The sequence below is a fragment of the Neofelis nebulosa genome, chromosome 5, assembly GCF_028018385.1.
Source record: "Neofelis nebulosa isolate mNeoNeb1 chromosome 5, mNeoNeb1.pri, whole genome shotgun sequence".
NCBI classification, from domain to species: Eukaryota; Metazoa; Chordata; class Mammalia; order Carnivora; family Felidae; genus Neofelis; species Neofelis nebulosa.
The window spans coordinates 124,184,962-124,192,942 of NC_080786.1; the positions used below are offsets into that span (position 1 = coordinate 124,184,962).

Genomic DNA, 7,981 nt, shown 5'->3' on the forward strand with positions numbered 1-7,981 from the left:
GAAGGCTGTTGCAGGGAGGGAGGGAAGGAGGGAGACAGGGAGGCAGGAGGAGGATAAGGGGAGAAGGCAGAGACCCCAGGCCATGCATGTAATCAGCAACAAGGTGATTGTCTGATGTGTCTTTTCACAGTTGAGTTAGATATGCCCCACCAGTTATGATGGGAATCAGTTTAAATATACTTCTTGATCCCAGAAGTTCAACTATATGGATAGTGGTTACACTTGACAGGATGATTTGTTATAGCACAACTTATATTCTAAATGGACAAAAAATTGGTATCATTTACAGTATTTTAAGATAACTTGCCTTTGAACGGGAGCTTCCTTTCCAGTACTTTGGGGTCTACAAGATGTATCTAGAAAACTTACTACTGTGGAAAATAAAGACTGCTTAAATCAAATGGGGTGGGGAGGGAGGGCCTGTGGCTTTTCTTTTTGATCAACTGTTGTAACACTGTCCTTCGGGCAGCTGAGGGAGTTTCATGTTTTCTTTAGATGTCATTAGGCACCGGAGCTCTTGCAGGACAACGTTGATGCTATATGAATTCTGCCATTTTGCTATCACTGATATGACTCTTGGGTCCACCACTCCATCAGAACTATTACCTCCATTCATATTAATTTTTGTTACAAATCTTACAAAGGGGGAGTGCTTCTGGGTATTTAGGTCCACATTCTATTTTAAGGCTGTATAGTCGGTTTTCATAAGTTGTTCTTGGAGGCCCAATTATCATCCCTATCCATCTTGTAAGTGTCATGTCTTCGTCATCTTCTAGACCCCAACTAACTGTGCCATCTCCTACTCCTTTCTGGTCTTCTTCCAGTTCTTCCAACAGTCTAAAATTTCGAGGGACTTTTACTCCCGAGCCCATGGTGGCAGCCATCTTGCGTTGCTGTCACTCTCTATTTCATTAATTTCTGCCTTTATGGTTATGTTTTCTTTCTCTTTACTTTACACTTATTATTCTTTTTCTACTTTTGTGAGATATGTATTTATTGATTTTCGACCTCTCTTGTTTCTAATATGCATATTGAAGAATGTAAATTTTCCTATACTTCATGAATTCACAATTGTGATATGTAATACTTTCAGTATCATTAGTTCAAAATGTTCCTGGTGTTGTTATTAACATTTTTTCTTTGTTCTGTAAGTTATTTTGAATATATTGATATTTTACAGTATGGTTTTATTATTTTTTCTCACATAACTGAATTTTGGCAGAAGAGCATAATGCTTACAGTCAACTTTTTAAGTTGTGGTACACTCTACCACAGTGCGTGCCATATTTTGTATATGTCACCAGGTGCATACTCATTTAGAATTACTGTATCTTCCTGGTGAATTGAAAATTTTATTATTCTGAAGCATCTTCTTATCTTGAATCAACATTATTTTCTAAAGTTTCCTTTTATTTCTCCCTGAAATACAGCTAAGTTCTCTTTATTTAGAGTTGCTTTTCTATAACTTTTTCAGTTTTTTTTTAAATTTTGTTTCATTTTTTTAAATTCATACTATTTTCTTAAGTTTTACAATCTTTATCTTTTAGGAAGAGTATTTAGTCAATATTATTGCTGATCTTTTGAACTTAAAACTTGTATACTGCACATGCTTTCTGTTTGCTCTGCCTGTTTTGTTTCTTTTCTCTCCTGTCTTTTCTTCTCTTGAAATGGCTGATTACTCTATAATGTGACATTTTCTATTATTAACTCAGAAGTTATTTACTATCTTACTATTTTTTAGTTTATACTAAATATTACTGTATGTATCCCTAAGTAATCAAATCTAGCATCAATTGGCACCTTTTCCCTCTTAACAAAGTATATAATAAATTCACATTTTTAACTATTTTTATTCCTTACTGATATATATGCTATGTTTTTTGTGTGATTTATATTAAGAGTATTAGACATTATTTTTATTTAGTAAGTTATTACTTTATATTTACCCACAGAGTTGTTACTACAATTAGTCTTCATTTATTTCAACATTTTCAACCTTCCATCTTCAATTATTTTCTTTCTGTTAGAAGAATATTCTTAACTTTCCTCTAGTTCCTCCTGTAGTATATACCTATCAGTGGTAAGTGGCTTTTTTTCCTTAAAATGTCTTTAATTTCTTTTATTCTTGAAAGATATTTTTATTTGGCCTAGACTTCTAGGTTATTTCTTACCTAATTTCATAAATATAAAGATACCCATTGTCTTCTTGATTTCAATGTTTCTGCTCAGAAATTAGTTCTCAGTTAAAAATTTCTAATGTTTTACATCTACTGTATCTTTATTTCCTCTGGGTGCATTTAAGTTTACTTGTTTGTCTTCGGATTTTAATAGTTTAACTTGGATGTGATAGTGTTTGGATCTATATTTATTGGGGGGCACTAGAGATATGCAAATATAAATATTCATATATTTCACCAGTGTTGGAAAATTCTCAACCTTCATCTCTTCAGATGTTTTTGCCCCATTTTCTACTTTTATTTGCTACTCCGATTATAGTCAATTTCCATTATTTGTGGATTCTGCATTTGTGAATTTGCCTACTCACTAAAGTTTATTTGTAATAGGTTATGGACCAAATGCTTGTGTTCCCCTCAAATCCATAGTTTAAAACCTAATCCCCAATGAGATGGCATTTGGAGGTGGGGCCTTTGGGAGGTGAATGGAATTAGCGTCCTTATAAAAGAGACCCCAGAGTGCAACATCACCCTTACCATCATGTGAGGAAACAGCAAGAAGACAGTCATCTTTGAGTGTTTCTCATCTCACACAGAATTGACTGGCACTTTGATCTTGCATTGTTTGGCCTCCAAAATTGTGAGAAAGAAGTTTCTGTTATGGATAAAGCCACTGAGTCTATGGTGTTCTGTGATAGCAGACAGAATAGAAATCAATATTCGTGGTGCTTTCATGGCTACCTGCTGACATGCACCAAGGAATTAAATATTTGAGCCTCTGATGTGCACGTTCCCAGATAAGTTAACTAAGATGACCCTCTTGCCTTCTTGTTTCAGCTCTTATATTGTAAGTTCCCTTTTCATGGTCTATTTACGTGCCATATTTTACATATGTTGGTACTTTTCATTGGTGACTTCACTGTTTAAAAGCATAGTGCCGAAGGGTTGCTTAGTGTTCCTAAGCCTAGGAAGGCTGCGGTGTGCCTTACAGAGTAAATATGTGTTAAATTAGCTTCATGCAAGCAGGAGTTATAATGTCAGATATCCATTTTTCTTTCTTATCTCTCTCTTTGTTTGCCTCTGGGTATTTTCTTCTGATTTATATTTCTGTTTTAATCTGCTGTTGAATTTCTTTAAAACATTTTTTTAATGTTTATTTTTTTTATTTTGAGAGAGACAGAGAGTGAGCAGAGGTGGAGTAGACAGAGGAGAAGAGAGAGAAAGAATCCCAAGCAGGCTCCATGCTGCTAGCACAGAACCCAATGCAGAGCTCGAACTCAAACTGTGAGATCATGACCTGAGCTGAAATCGAGTCAGACGCTTAACTGACTGAGCCACCCAGGCACCCCAATCTGCTGTTGAATTTCTAATACAGTTATCTTACTTTTTGGTCATGGAACATCTATATTACTCTGTTTCCTTTTCTATATCTCCAATTTCCTTGACTCCTGAATCTTGCCTTTTTTGAATTAAATATATTAAACTTAATTTGCTTCAAAATCTGTATTTGATAATTCCACACAACAGCAGCTTCTGTAGGTCTGTTTCTATTGGTTACTGTTTCACCTGGGTCTCATTCATTTGTGTTATCTCACAGAGTCCCTGGTTATTCTATATTATTGTTATTGTTTACAGGACACTGCATTTGAAAAATTACAAAAATAATGCAAGACCTAGGATGATGTTATTTTATTTCAGAGAGAATTTTTTATTTGCTTTTCATAGGCTCCTGGAAATGTAGCAATATCCTATTATCTGAATTCAATTTCAAGGATTGAAATTATTCAAACTTGGACTGTAGTCCCTGTGGAGGCTGGACTACTTAAGGTGCACTGCTATATCTGTTGCAAACCTCTTTAGAGTCCCTGGCAGGTAGCAGTACTCAGCATGCACCCTCCTCGCCCAGGAGGCTGACAAAAGTATTATCCAGACTCTTAAGCTCTCAACCACCAACTACAACATCAGCAATCATCCCTAGGTGAAAAGTGGCTCCAAACATTAGACTTATCCCTCTGAATTTCCATTTTATTTCAAATACTGGCTTTAAAGAAGACTATTTTTTAGACATGTATGTATTTATCAGAGTGACAAAGTTAGTACAATTTACCTAGCTATTCCTGAAAGTCTCTTTGAATTTTTAATTTAAATTATTTATTACTTCTATGGGGTGCCTGGGTGGCTCAGTCAGTTAAGTGACCAACTTCAGCTCAGGTCATGATCTCACGGTTTGTGGGTTCAAGCCCTGCTCTGGGCTTGTGCTGAACACTTGCTCGGAGCCCGGGGCCTGCTTAGATTTTGTGTCTCTTTCTTTCTCTGCCCCTCCCCTGTTTGTGCTCTGTCTCACTTTGTCTCTCAAAAATAAATAAAATAAAATAAAATAATTTATTATTTCTAGATGCTCTAGTTATTTATCAAATTTTAAATTTAAACTGAATATTTTTATTACCTTGACCTTCACTGTTTGGATTTTTTTTTCAAACTAAAACATTTATCCTAATTTTTGATATTTGAAGGTTTTGTGAGTCTCATTCTATTGCTACTTCTTATGAGTCTTGCTCATGTTGGCTTATTTACTTTTGGATTTAGTAATTTGTACTATAAACTCATGTTTCTTTGAAAATTATTCAGGGGAGTCCTACTATATATGTGTTTAAATTGTATTACAGGACACACATTTTGATTTTATCCAGCACTTTTCTTTTTTTAAGTAGACAGATAATGAAAAATGCTTATATTTAAATATTTGTCTACAGATTTAATAATTGTCTTAGGATAAAATCCTATACTTGGGATTACTGGGTCAAAATGGTGAATATTATATTTTAATATGTATTACCAAATTTATTCCATAAAGGTCACTGCAATTTATATTGCAGGAATATTTGAACTCCGTATTTTAAGATAAATATTGGTAAAATCACTTATCCTGAAAAGGGTAACTAAGATGATGACAGGACTGAAACCGAAGCTCCATGTAAAAACATAAAAGAATACACGTGTACACACACACACACTTTCACCTGTTAACTTTGTTGCGCACATACACACACACACACACACACACACACACACACACAGTTTCACCTGCTAACTTTGTCAAATAAGTCTATGAAATAAATATGCCAAGCACATGGTTGGTTCCCTTACTATGTATTGATTAATCCACTTGCTTTTTCATTCAACATTTTCTGAGCGACTACTATGTATCAAGCAATGAACTAAACACGAGGGCTTTAGCTACAAACTATTATGGAATCTGTTGGAGGAGACACTTAACAAGAAAAATCCAAAAAATAAAAATAAAATAAAGTGTAAAAAAGAAAGAACCACTAATGAAGGAACTTCTGTTAGCTCCCTTGTCTAAAATAGTTACCAAAAGTCTCCGTATGAAGTTTCATTTAGGCGTGTGCTGGTGATATGTGTAGAAATCAACCCTGAGAAAGAGTAAAAAGAAGGATCCTGAAGAAAGGTGCCTGTACAGTGGAAAACTCAACGGGAGAGTAACATGAGGTAACATTGCGAAAGAAAAGCACTAGCTAGGTCACGCAAAGCTCTGCAGATCAAGGAAGAAATTTGGATTTAATTCTCAGGGCACCAAAAACTCTTTGGAGGTTTTTGGAACAGATTTATCATACAAGGTGACATATTTTTAGAAGTTCACCCTATATTCTTTGAGAAGAAAGGCTTGTGGACCACCAAGAGTGGAAGCAAGAAGACAAAGTAGGGAATTACTGCAGTAGTCTAATTGAGACATGGTGATGTGTTGGAATGTGGAGTTTGTAGTGATATGGAGAGAAATGGATGTATTCAAGGTACACTTTAGAGGTACAGTTAATAGGGCTTATTGATAGGCTGACTAATGAAGTGAGGAAAAAAGGTAGAATCCAGAGTGACTTTTAGTTTTCAGGTTTGAGTAACTGGATACATAATGTTCAAAATTAAGATACAAAATAGAAAAAGAGGCACCCGGAATCTTCTATTTTACACTATTATGCTGTTTATGCCGGTCTAACATGAAGTACTCTAAAATTTCCCCCGGACAGGAACCTTTCTTTATCCATTCTTGCATCCTATTGCCGAGCACAATGACTAGTATAGCTAATGTACCCAAGAAGCATTTGCTGAATGAATGGATGAATGAATGATTAAGGGGGAAAAGACCATCCTTTGTCTTTTCATACTGGACAACTAGAAATAATGGCTCATAATTATAGGCAGACAGATTTCAGTTCTATGTAAATATTGCCAGATAATTAGAACTTCACAAATGAAAGAGTCTCATTTCAGAATAGCATGTTCTCTGATAACTGGAAATATTTAAGCAGAGTTTTGTTGAAAATAAGACAGGTGTCTAATTTTGAAATAGAATTGGAAATTAACTCAGGCAGAAAATATTAATTCTTCTAGCCCTTCTACTTAATCCCTCTTTAAGTTTCGAATACTTTTCATTGTCCATACCTCTGAACAATGACTTTTTATTTCCTGTTAATTGAGTTAGTGAACTTATGTTAAAAGAATGCCATCAAATACTGGAGAGAAAATTAAAATAATTGCTTTCTCTTTTAGATACATAAAATCTAGGACTTATACTTCCCATGTTCAGCCAGGGTACCAAGATGTATGGCCTAAGTGATGACTGGTAGCACTGGACTTTACTAATTGTTAGAATTTTGAGTTTAGGAGATTTTTTCGAAAACCTTTATTTTACATTGGACCCAACACTCTGCTTAAGCCCCATGGCATAGAGAAGACAAAGGGCCTTTAAAAATATCTGATTCTTTTAGAAAAAAGTATTTCTTTCTCTTGTATTCTTGTACATAAAGTTAGAGAACACAGCTCTGAAAACAGACCGATGTTGGTAGTCATAATGATTCTGGTTACACATCAGTTCAAATATTTTTTGGCTGTGGGGTAGGTGACAATAGAATGAATATGGATCCCAGATTGCCACTGGCTTCTTCACCTGGGGTACTCTGTGTTTAGAGGTTTTATTATCTTTCCCAGTAAATTTATATTGAAGAAAGGGACGTACACCTAGAACCTGTCTCAACACCAGTGGACAATTTCACTTATAAGACTTTTTGTTTCTTGACTGTTCTGCGGACATGTCTCACTATTGAATATACCTAGGTACTCAGACAGGTTAGCACTTCTATATCAACAGTACATCAATGCTTTGATCTGGATACACTGAACCTAGAAAACAACATGCAGAAAATAAGTTAATAATGCTTGTTCTTTTGCTGTTAATAAATTGAATCAGGAACTTTTACAAACTCTGCATAAAGGAGGAAACTGAAGGGGTGCCTCGGTGACTCCGTTAGTTAAGCATCCAACTTCAGCTCAGGTCATGATCTCATGATTCGTGGGTTTGAGCCCCACATCCGATTCTGTGCTGACAGCTCAGAGCCTGGAGCCTGCTTCAGATTCTGTGTCTCCCTCTTTCCCTCTGCCCCTCTCCTGCTCATTCTCTTTTCTCTCTCTCAAAAATAAAAAAATAAAAAAAGAGAGAAAGATCAAAAAATTCAATAATTAAAAGTCTGACATACTAAGCTGAAACTCCTGTACATCAAGAGTGTGAAACAAATACTTATTAAAGTTATCTTGGGGCGCCTGGGTGGTGCAGTCGGTTAAGCGTCCGACTTCAGTCAGGTCACGATCTCGCGGTCCGTGAGTTCGAGCCCCGCGTCAGGCTCTGGGCTGATGGCTCGGAGCCTGGAGCCTGTTTCCGATTTGTGTCTCCCTCTCTCTCTGCCCCTCCCCCGTTCATGCTCTGTCTCTCTCTGTCCCAAAAATAAATAAAAAAA

At 35.8% G+C, this 7,981-nt stretch overlaps 1 pseudogene; it reads right to left on the reverse strand.

Moving 5' to 3' along the window:
* Window positions 1-412: 412 nt before the first annotated feature.
* LOC131511439 (ubiquitin-conjugating enzyme E2 variant 1-like) lies at window positions 413-1,620 on the reverse strand (annotated as a pseudogene).
* Window positions 1,621-7,981: the final 6,361 nt, after the last annotated feature.